Genomic DNA, 12,500 nt, shown 5'->3' with positions numbered 1-12,500 from the left:
CCAACCTTGCACCACTACGTACACCTGACCCCCAGCCTTGCAACACTACGTACACCTGCCCCCAGCTTTGCACCACTACGTACACCTGCCCCCAGTCTTGCACTGCTACGTACACCTGACCCCCAGCCTTGCAACACTACGTACACCTGACCCCCAGCCTTGCAACACTACGTACACCTGCCCCCAGTCTTGCACTGCTACGTACACCTGACCCCCAGCCTTGCAACACTACGTACACCTGCCCCCAGCCTTGCACTACTACGTACACCTGCCCCCAGCCTTGCAACACGACGTACACCTGCCCCCAGCTTTGCACCACTACGTATACCTGACCCCCAGCCTTGCACCACTACGTACACCTGCCCCCAGCCTTGCACCACTACGTACACCTGCCCCCAGCCTTGCACCACTACGTACACCTGCCCCCAGTCTTGCACTGCTACGTACACCTGACCCCCAGCCTTGCACCACTACGTACACCTGCCCCCAGCCTTGCACTGCTACGTCCACCTGCCTCAGCCTTGCACCACTACGTACATCTGCCTCAGCCTTGCGCCACTACATACATCTGCCTCAGCTGTGCGCCACTACGTACACCTGCCCCAGTCTTGCACCACTAAATACACTTGCCTCAGTCTTGCACCACTATGTACACCTGCCTCAGCCTTGCACCACTACGTACACATGTCTCAGTCTGCACCACTACGTATACCTGCCTCAGTCTTGCAGCACTAAATACACCTGCCTCAGTCTTGCACCACTAAATACACCACCTCAGTCTTGCACCACTACATACACCTGCCTCAGTCTTGCGCCGCCGCATATGTGACACCTGACTCCACCACACATGTGACACATCGGTATTCACCCTCCAGTGATGTTTGCCACGAGCCGCTACCACACCACATCACACGTGACACACCTGCATGCTCTCTCTCTCTCTCTCTCTCTCTCTCTCTCTCTCTCTCTCTCTCTCTCTCTCTCTCTCTCTCTCTCTCTCTCTCTCTCTCTCTCTCTCTCTCTCTCTTGTGTTTAGACCTAACTTCGTAACGACCTTGAGTTCACGTATGCGTGAAGGTCTTCTTCAACTACGCAGGACAATGGTTCTTCCCTTGTCTTTATGAAGAATATCTTTCCTGCGGAGTTATGGGTGACTGAGCGCCACAGGGGAGGTGTACCATCGCCGTTAGCAGTGAAGCGATGCTACCACAGGGGAGGTGTACCACCGCCGTTAACAGGAGAGCGATGCTACCACAGGGGAGGTGTACCATCGCCGTTAACAGGGAAGCGATGCTACCACAGGGGAGGTGTACCACCGCCGTTAACAGGGAAGCGATGCTACCACAAGGGAGATGTACCACCGCCGTTAACAGGAGAGCGATGCTACCACAAGGGAGGTGTACCACCGCCGTTAACAGGAAAGCGATGCTACCACAGGGGAGGTGTACCACCGCCGTTAACAGGAAAGCGATGCTACCACAGGGGAGGTGTGCCACCGCCGTTAACAGGGAAGCGATGCTACCACAGGGGAGGTGTACCACCGCCGTTAACAGGAGAGCGATGCTACCACAGGGGAGGTGTACCACCGCAGTTAACAGGAAAGAGGTGATACCACAGTGGAGGTGTACCACCGCAGTTAACAGGGAAGCGATGCTACTGCAGGGGAAGGAGAAATATCATTTGCTCACTAGTGATTAGAAATTAACATACAAGGAACTTGATAAAAGATAATTCAGTGTAATTTTGTTCGTTAGTATGTCGTTTCATACTCGTAAGGCATTCAGTTCACTATAGCTTCCACCTCTTTTCATTAAGTAATGTCTGTTTGCTATAACCATCAGATTTATGAAAGGAATTTACAACCAAGATTTTTTTATTTGTAAGTGGGGTAGAGAAGACCCCTTAATGATTTCAAGTAGCTAGAGAGTGATATGAGGGAAAGAGGCCGTTCTTCGTCTATTATTATGAAAACAACAGTAAACTGATATATATATATATATATATATATATATATATATATATATATATATATATATATATATATATATATATATATATATATATATACTATCCCTGGGGATAGGGGAGAAAGAATACTTCCCACGTATTCCCTGCGTGTCGTAGAAGGCGACTAAAAGGGGAGGGAGTGGGGGGCTGGAAATCCTCCCCTCTCGTTTTTTTTTTTTTAATTTTCCAAAAGAAGGAACTGAGAAGGGGGCCAGGTGAGGATATTCCCTCAGAGGCCCAGTCCTCTGTTCTTAACGCTACCTCGCTATCGCGGGAAATGGCGAAAAGTATGAAAAAAAAAAAAAAAAAAAAATATATATATATATATATATATATATATATATATATATATATATATATATATATATATGAGTGGTAGAATTTATATCACTGAGTTGTTTATCTGTTTGTATGTCATATATCCGTCTTTTAAGTTATGTGTACATCTTGGCGGAGTGTCAAGGTTCCAACTCGGACACTCTTTCTGAAAATAAACAAGGCAGCATCGTTCCCGGTGGTTACCAGTATCTGTTCTGTGTCTCTCCTCTGCCTGTGGGACGGATCATGGGCTCAGTGAACTCAAACCGCTTGAAAGCCATGGGATCCAACACCATAGAGAGCTGTACCTACGTGAGATATCTTGACAAAACCTAATATTCATGTCATCCAGTGGTTCAGCCAACGGTTAATGACTTACTTGTCAACGGTTGTGTCAAAACAGTGCCAAATGTTGCCAGGAAATATACGATAGATGTGTTCGCTCAGATCGGGATTTGGTGCGGGTGGTAATCATAGTTATCTTCTGTATGGCCCTCTGTCATCACCCCCTTGAGCACGGCGCGACGGTAACGAAAGCTTGATGAAGATGGTACTAAGCTTGAGCGCGACGGTACAAAGCTTGAACGAGACGGTACGAAGCTTGATAAGACGGTACGAAGCTTGATGAAGACGATACGAAACTTGAGCACGACGGAATGAAGTTTGAGCATGACGGTACGAAGTTTGGGCACCGACGGCACGAAGCTTGAGCACGACGGTACGAAGCTTGAGCACGACGGTACTAAGCTTGAGCACGACGTTACGATCCTTGGATGTAGTGTCACAACCTTTCATCTGACCCTTAAGACCCCTTGATAAGATTCAGGTCAAAGGGTAAGGCGAATCATACCCACAGGTCGTACCTTCGTGCACAAGGATCGTACGGTCGCCCTCATAAATCGTACCGTTGTGCTCAAGGGTTCACACTAAGTTCACACCATTCATGACGCTTAGTTTTAGGTTTAACAAACATAGCGAAACCAATGTTTAGGACATATGTACTCAACTTGTGCATCCATACATGAACCTGTGTTTAATTCTATAATATTTAGGATGACTATCAACTGATCTTAACCCCTCGCGATGTCTGTCTGACTTTAAGACACAATGTCTGAGCGGTTGCAAGGCATTTGCTGACGAGAGAACATGAACTCTTTCTTAACGTTTCTGATCATTTTATCCAAATCCGGAGGAGTCCCATCTCTGATTACCTCTACGTAAACAAAGAAGAACCGAACATAGATGGGACTGATGAGTTCAGTTCCTCGTACGCGACTTACGAAACTCTTAAAGTTCTTTGTTGTATCATTGTCTGCTTTATGACGGATGAGAGAGAATGTCTGGCCTGGTGTGAGTAGGTTGTGGCGATCATTCCATTAAGACGTATGGTATTCGAATCGTCAAGATGGAGGATGTGATCTTATTTTGCGTCACATGACTGTCGACATTTCCATGATTGATTTGTTCAGATGTCTTAACAATCGCAATAAACATAGACTTAGAATATTAAACAGAAAGTCTCTCAATATGTCCCCAGAGTGTTGGTAATAATGGTGGCAGTGGTGGTATGGGAGGGGTGAAGGTAAAGTGGTGGTGGAGGGAAGGGGCTGGTGTGGAGGTGGTAGTGACAGTGTTGCCACAGACAGGAAAGGTAATGTTCATGACGGGAGAGGGAAGAGGTCTAGGTGAGGACGAAAGGAAAATAGATTCTGAACTGATGGCGCCAGGAGGCAGGTTTGTGATGTGGGTGGTTGATTAATCAACACCTTTATTTACATCACCCACGCACTAACTGTAAGGGTACGACAGGCTGGCTTACCATCCAAGGATGTGGACGGGTTAAGAGGCAAGTTACAGAGGCACACTGAGGCCCCAGTGGGTTCGGTCCAAAGACATTAGAGTTGGGCGAATTTAAGTTAGAGTAGAAAAGACTCCAACACGTCATTTACATCACCCTACCTTTAACTTTAATGGTGGATGTGGTTGTAGCATTCGTGGTTTTAGCAATGAGCGAGGGAGGCGACTGTGGTGGATGTGGTTGTGCAGGAGGCAAGGTTGCTGAGGGTAGTGATGACAAGAAGTGATGGTGGCATGGGACGGGGGAGGTGACAGTGGCGAAGGTCGTGGTAATGACTGAGGGGAGACGTTGACAAGGGGGCAAGGAACGTGCTGGTGGCGGTGGTGGTGGTAGAGATGGGGGTTATGGTGGAGGCTGAGGGTGGAGAAACTGGTAGTATGGTGGTTACATGGGCGCAGGGAAGTGGCAATGGTCAGAGGATAAGATAGGTTGTCGGTCTTAGTGATTCAAGTAAGGGAGCACTATTGATAATGGCGACGATGGTCTACAGCTGTGGTCGTGGCAGGGGAGGGCGTCAGGGGCAGCAGAAAGGTGGAGGGAGGGAGGGAGGGGCATAGACGATTCACCTGCCAAATGGGAGGTACGGGCGGTCGGTACACACACACACACATAGACGAGTGGGAGAGCCCAGGTTGGCGCCATCCTTGGTCCCCGCACGACTCCCGCCTCTCTCAGGTCTGCCCCACAGGCATACCCATCCCTCACGCCCCAGGACCGGGCTAGGGGAGTGAGGCGAAGACGTGGAAGTGATCCTGTGAACGGGTCTTTTAGATATAAAGGTGTTTGCACTCGGGGCAAAGAAAACATTTTAAACTGCTCGCTTGCAGAGCAGTCAACATCTGAGGTGTTCCAGCAATCATAAACATCGAATAGTGGAATGTGATTTGCATCAGCTGTGTCGAGGTCGTGAAACTCATGTGCTTTCGTATCGATGAAGAGAATCAAGTGTTCGCGTTTAGTGCCTTGCAGGGGTGAAGGTGGTTAGACTTGAGGCGCCGCCAGAGTGTGTGTGTGTGTGTGTGTTTAGACTTGCTGAAAGTGAGACGGTGTGACACATACACTCACAAGAGGCAGAGTCTTGTGAGTGACGGCGCGAGGTGGTATTCTCTGTGTTGTGAGAGTAAACACACTCATTGGTTTAAAAGACGAGGCGATAGATGCGGTGGTATGCTTGTTGGCTTACCACACACGCTACTGAACGCTTCTGAAACTCTTTGACACGGCTGGTAGTGAAAATGATATCATATCCTGGAAGTTATACATATATGTATATCGAAAAGTAAATTAGTTTTCTCACATCCTTTCGAGATTCATTACGCGTGTAGTACACATTAGCTGAACGACGATCATTTGTTGGCAAGTGGAAAAGTGTTTCCTGTATAATTAAACCGTTGCTATTTTTTTTTTTTTTTACAGGCCTGCTTTAGCACTTTCCCCTACAGATATAAGAATGTCTGCATGGTCGACAGATCGCCTTCCATATTTACGTAAATAAAGACGTTAGCCACACACTCATTGATGGAGAACAGAGTATAAGAGGTGTACGTATATTTCAGTGTGACCTCCATTGTGAACTGTGAGTACCACGGTTCATGTAATATACGAGCGGAACGTGAGGGAACAGGGAGGGTGTGTGTGTGTGTGTGTGTGTGTGGTGACGTTTGTCTGTCTGTCTGTGGCCTCAGCAGCAGCCCAGCTGCTACAGGAGTACAGGAGGAGAGGACAAGTGTTTCTGTCTGACAAAGAAGACACTTCACGATATATTACCCACCGGGAGTGCCAGCTCCAGCTACCACAGGCACGATCCAAGCACCTCTCTCGTGCCATGCCACACAACTCCGGTGCCACACGCTACTAGTGCCACACACCTTCGTTGTGACACCTCAAGTGCCACACACCACTTGTGCCTCACACCACCAGTCACGGACAAACGCCGTCACACAACAGTGGTGCCACGCAGCCCCATTCCAACACAGCACCAGCACCACACAGCACCAGCACCGAAGACCCTGTGTCGTATGTATTGATTGTAATAGCAGGCAGCTACGGTGTCACACGGCAACTGAAACAATGCAGTACGTCAGTAATTCCCCCTAGCAGCAGTGCCATAAGACAACAGGGCCGTACAGCATTACTGGCATACATCAGGAGTAACATACAGCGGCAGTGGCACTCAGCGATAGTGCCACTCAGTAAAAGTGTCATACATGGGCAGTGGCACTCAGCGCTACTCCGCATCGGTGACTCTCGGAATTAGTACCACAGAGCAGCAACAGTGCCGCTCAGCAGCAGTGCCACAGAGGAGCATTTGCCATTCAGTAGCAGTGCCACAAAGCATCATTGCCACACAGCAACGCTGCCACACTTCTTCCACGACATACAGCACCAGTGTCACATGTCTTCAGTGTCACACAGCACTAGTGTCACATATCTTCATTGTCACACAGTATCATTGCCACACGGCATCTGCCTGAGTGTGGTGAGCAAGCAAGAGCTGGCCAGCACACACAGGAGGGAGGGAGGCGAGGCGTCCTGAGCCGTATCAGTTAACACGCTTCATCACCCATATTTTTTTCTCTTTTATTTTTTACCTATTAGATCATTAAACATCTTCATTTTGCTTTCTCGCGTCATTTTCATGTATTTTAGTGTCATTCTTTTCATATATTTCGACGAATATTTCAGAATTTTCCTTACAAACCCACAGTTATTAAGTGTTGAAAGGACTGTATGGTGTTATCGGTGTTAACGTGAACATCCCGGAGAACGTCGGTCGTTGAAGATCACTGGCGAAAAGGCATGGGTGTCGCCGAGACCTTCGTCAGGAACTTGGCACGAAGTCCTGCCGGACCGTGTTCAGTGCTGTGGTAGTGACACCCTGATACCAGACTCTCATGAAGAACACTTAGGAGGGACAGTACCTTCCACACCATCTTTATACATCTTCACCATCCCCGTCACTGCCCTCACCATCTTTCACTGCCTCCACCACCGTCGTCAGCATTGAGCCGCTAGCCGTACCTCACCGCTTCAGGGACTCAGCTGTTCTGTCGCTTCCAGTAATTCGCTGAGGTCTTCGTCTGTCTTCGACTACCACAAGGTGAGCGTGCTGTGCCGGGTACCTACCACCCCCAGAAGTTCCAAAATGGTCTTGGTCACAGTAAATTCTCTAATTCTTGTCTAGTCTCGCGACGGCTCTGTTGATAAGACAGGTGAGTGAGGGATGAGAAGTTCGATGGTTGGATCCCGCAAGACATGATGGAGGAGGAGGAGGAGGAGTCATCGCGTTTCATTCTGCACCTGTCGTCGTCACTTCTGACACCTCACCTCCCCCTTTTACATCTACCCTCGTAGCCTCACAAACCAACCCTCCTACCCCTCCTCCCGTCACCCGTCACTCCACACCCAACACCCTCCTCATCCGTCACCCTTCACCCATGACTCTTCACCCGTTAGTCCTCACCCTTCGTCGGTCATCCCCTCCTCCGCCCGTCAACCTCGGCCCCCTTACCTATGCCCGGGGGCGAGCGCATACGTTCGAATCCTGGTGGAGGCAGTCGGTCCCACAGTCAACCCAGCTGTTCATCCATCCCCAGGGGTTAGTCGATAGAATGGGTACCTGGCTCAGGTACCCATATATATATATATATATATATATATATATATATATATATATATATATATATATATATATATATATATATATATATATATATTCCTATAAGTATATATATATCTTGAACCTTTCGTCAGGTGTTCGAAATAATTCTAAGACCCACGTAGGTGCACTCTCGCTGTGTAAATGGGTTCTACAAGTCGCAAGCTGTTTACATCATTTTGTGTATGTAACCGATGTTCACCCCCCCCAATCCCCCTTCTTACCCCCCCCCCCCCCCCCACTGAGTTTCACGAGGGGGGTGTACGAAGGTCAACTGACGTCACGGAGGTATTTTGGGGGGGTAGTAAATAAGCAGATGTAATTACCAGTCACAACAGGGGAGGGCGGTGGTCTGGGGGGAGGGTTAGGTAGTGGCTGTGGATGGAGCAGCGGGCGCGTTCTGCACCAGAGGTTGTCTGGTGGAGCGAAGATAAAAATACGGCAATCAGCGCATATTCTTTGGTGCAAAAATTTGGAATTCGCAGAAAGGAAAGTTTCTGTAAATTGCACTCGTGTTGGAATTTCGTATGTGTGTGTGTGTGTGTCCAGAGCGTCAGCATCCCACGTGCATGTGAGGCAGAGTGAAGTAAGATAAGAAACCTTGGCCATGTAGAGGAACGTGACACCTACCGTAGGTCTGGGTCATTGCGCCGTCATCGCTGAACCCTCCCGATGCCTAGTACATGCCCCAGGTTGGTGGGTGTCTACACCCTAGTACCTAGTTATTACTGCTTGTGATTGTGGTGTATGTGGTATGGGGAGAGAGGTCTATATTCGTGTTGCTCCGTCTCTTAACCTCGCATATATACCATGTGTACCATATATACCATATGTGTGTGTGTGTGTGTGTGTGTGTGTGTGTGGGTGTGTGTGTTGACATGAAAGTAAAATGATTCAGATCAAAAGAAATGTCAACGTGTGAACATGACTACACAACCTTTGAATACGGCAGTTCGACCCTTGGGTATAATGACCTGCCATTTGACCTGATTAGGTCGAGGGTCAGGTCATCATACCAGTGTGTGTGTGGGAGGATGGGTGTGGGGGTCACACTACTAGTGCTGAAACCACAAGCAGTAACTCCCATGCTATGTACTAGTTCACCTTCAAGATTTTGAAGGAGGTCAGAAGTTGGAGAAAAGAAAAAAAAGCGATAAGAATTCATAACACCAGCAAAATTCCAGTGAACTAGACTCGCGCTCTGTAATGTCTGATGTTCTGCACGTGCGAAAAAGTATATGCCTGATAACAACCAAAAAAAAAAACCGCAAATTCCATTCAGATATTTCTTGGTCGATTTGATGGGTCGTGTTCAGCCGAAACCACCTTAAACCTGGAGTATTTCTTCTCGTTTGAGCAGGTGAACCAACTCGATGAAACTGGCTCAAGCTGGTGTGTATATATATATATATATATATATATATATATATATATATATATATATATATATATATATATATATATATATATATACATATATATATATATATATATATATATATATATATATATATATATATATATATATATATTGCACTCTGACCGCCCAAGGGACACGTTGAAAAGGAGACAAAAAAAGCATTCAGGTTAGGTGAGGAGTCTCGAGAGCGGAGGGGTCGGCAACAGGTCTTCCCGCCGTGCTATAAGAGGTTTGGCAGGCAACTCCGAGCACAAGCTCTTGACGTTAAACAAATGAATGAGATAGGACCCAATCCTCTGTCGTACGCTCGGATCCACTTCCTTTCTTCCCTCAGGAAACAGGATCTAATCCTTGTTTGGATTTATTTCCGTAGTTTCACTTTTGCATTTACAGTTTACTTACGCAATTGATACATGTGTTTTAGATACGGAGATACAAAAAAATCAATCGTTCTATTTTTCTCGTTACGTGAAGCGCGAGAGGGAGAATCAGATGTCTGTCTGTCCCGCTGGCCGCACCAGAGACGTAGACCATGACACTGACGTTGAGTTGGGGGTGGGTGAGGGAGGAGAAAGGCGAGCCACAAGGGTGGCTGTCTTGGGCGCTTGAGCTCCCGCCGCTGCTTGGGGCAACACGGTGGGTGAGAGAGAGAGAGAGAGAGAGAGAGAGAGAGAGAGAGAGAGAGAGAGAGGGGGGGGGGGGGAGGTAGACGGAGGAAGAGACAGCGCCTAAGACGAGATTTCGCCTGTGAAATGGTATAAGGAAGAGACAGAAACACAGATTGGAATATGGAAGGAAATAAGGAGTGGAAACAGAGCTACGTATAGACCCGAGACAGGAGCACGTAACTCCAGACAGGGGGCACGTAACGTCGTACATGAGCACGTAACTCGAGACAGAAGGAGCGTAACTTCTGTCAGAGGAACGTAACTTTAGACGGGAGCACACAACTCGGGACAGAGCAACGTCACTCGAGGAAAGAGCGCGCGAGAAAGAGGCACGTAACTCGAGAACGGAGCACGCAACACGAGACACAGACGCAACTCGAGACAGAGGCACATCACTCGAGACAGAGGCACGTCACTTGAGGAAAGAGCACGCGAGACGGGCACGTAACTCGAGGAAGGAGCACGCAACACGAGACAGGGGCACGTAACCCGAAGAAGGAGCACGCAACACGAGACACGGGCACGTAACTCGAGACAAGGAACCATTTACCCAAAATAACATCATCCTCAATATTCATCCCCCCCCATCCTCCTCCTCCTCCCCCCTCCCCTTCTCCCTGCGGTGTTGCTAAATTCATAGTCGCCCCCCCAGCCAGCGTTGGCAGTCCTGACTCTTGACAACAATCGCTCCAGTTAGATTGCATCATACTCTCTCTCTCTCTCTCTCTCTCTCTCTCTCTCTCTCTCTCTCTCTCTCTCTCTCTCTCTCCCTACTTGATTGTCGACATCTTCCTGAAATTTCCCTGAATTCTTGTTTTTTTTTTCCCCTCCTTTCGAAAAATTTCCATCACAGATGCTTGTTAGGCGACATGCAAGAGAGAGAGAGAGAGAGAGAGAGAGAGAGAGAGAGAGAGAGAGAGAGAGAGACATCCTACTCAGTTTCCCGCGTCTCGAAATAGAAGTCGAATTAATACCAGGCTTAAAGATAGCCACTTTATGCCTCCGACACTGTCACTGGCGGTCATCAAACTGACTCTAAACGCGCAGGAGAATGGCTTCCCTCCCCCTGAAGATTGGGGGGGTACAGTCACTGAAGTAGCGCCCGGCCGAAGCTTTCGTCCGTCCTATGGACCAGAAAATGGCCGCGTCAGAGATTACTATCTGGGAGGAAGACGCGTGGAAAATGCCTCCATTTGTCAACGCTGACTCTGAATGTCTCTCTCGTATGATATGTGTGTGTGTGTGTGTGTGTGTGAGTGTGAGTGTGTGTGTGTGTGTGTGAGTGTGAGTGTGTGTGTGTGTGTGTGTGTGTGTGTTGGCTGTTAGAGCTTTTCTTAAGAGCCTTCCCAGTGCGCATGATCGACTCTGACCTACTAAGACGTGAAGTTATATATATATATATATATATATATATATATATATATATATATATATATATATATATATATATATATATATATATATATATGCACTACTGCTTTCGATATATATATGCGCAGTAGTAGAAGGCATGTGAGGATTTCCTTCCTATGCGACATCGTGAGCAAAACTAAGAGATGATTAACGCGTCCCTTCATTTAATTTTCTGGATTGAGGTGTGCGACGCCTCCAAGTCGGCCAGAATGCCCCCTACGTTGTGTGGGAGTTCTTCCCCACTATCGCTGCTCCTCTCTACCGACGGTGTGCGCCCCGCCCAGACATTTCCGCCACCACCCAGAATACTTATTAACTCATCTTCCTTCGCTTAGCTGAGCATTGCCGAAAACTGGTTTTGATGAGAGTTTAAGGTGAGGTCTTGAGATGGTTATTACCCTCGAAAGACACGTTTCAAATGTCTTTCTACACATTATGATAAGATGTGCAGTACTTGCAAAGCTCGGTACTTCTGGTTTATACCGTCCATGTAAATGTTCTTCGACACACTTATTGAGAAAAAGATATTTAGCTCAAAATGCTACAGATGTTGTTGTTATAGATCACCCCAGAACGACTTTCTCTTTTTATGCTGCACCAGCTTTGGGGCTGCGCTACATCCAGTTGCTGGGAAAGGATGGATTCCTTTAAGAATGATAAGTCCATGAAGGAATCTGTTCTCCATTTCGTCCACGGACGATGATACGACCTTGTCGAGGGCGACTTTTCACTCGCAGCATTACCACTTGTGCGGGCGGAGTCCGGGAGCGCCATACTAGAACTAAGTATACTCCGATATACTTTTTGAGTTTCTTAACGTATTTACTGTGACGATCTGTGGTCGCTGGTTTAGCTTCTTCTCTGTCCCTCCAGAAGGAGGGTGACATTATTCCCAATTTCTTAATTTCGTTTTTCTTCTCAAACTCTGAATAACATGATTCTGTTCCTTTACTTTCGGGTCGACTGACGTGAAATCTGGTAGGCATGTCCCAAGGTTCAATACACCCAGATACATTATTATTTATTCATGTCTTTTCAAGGCTTCTGTGCGGTCAAAGGTCAAATGAATATACTCTGTAAAAATCTATCATCGGCCGACTTCAGTCTTACTTTCAACACGTCATTTTTCTAAGTGTTTTGAGCGAATGGCAATCTCAT

The 12,500-nt window shown here is 47.4% G+C and overlaps 1 protein-coding gene across 3 annotated transcripts in view; it reads left to right on the top strand.

Annotated features, from left to right (window-relative positions):
* The window catches only part of LOC139754164 (ras-related and estrogen-regulated growth inhibitor-like protein), a 392,942-nt gene that overhangs the window by 296,006 nt on the left and 84,436 nt on the right, over positions 1-12,500 (top strand). Inside the window, exons 1-2 of one of the 3 annotated variants that reach the window (XM_071671332.1) lie at positions 4,785-4,858; positions 6,891-7,283. The exons of 1 other annotated variant lie outside the window; for it this stretch is intronic. The gene's annotated coding sequence lies outside the window, so the exon portion shown is untranslated. Of the gene's footprint in view, positions 1-4,784; positions 4,859-6,868; positions 7,284-12,500 lie in introns of those variants that run through there. One more of the 3 variants, XM_071671331.1, reaches the window with a different exon arrangement.

This window comes from Panulirus ornatus, chromosome 16, assembly GCF_036320965.1.
Source record: "Panulirus ornatus isolate Po-2019 chromosome 16, ASM3632096v1, whole genome shotgun sequence".
Taxonomy (NCBI): Eukaryota; Metazoa; Arthropoda; class Malacostraca; order Decapoda; family Palinuridae; genus Panulirus; species Panulirus ornatus.
Note: the sequence above shows the minus strand (reverse complement) of the source record. Positions and strands in the feature narration are given on the sequence as shown.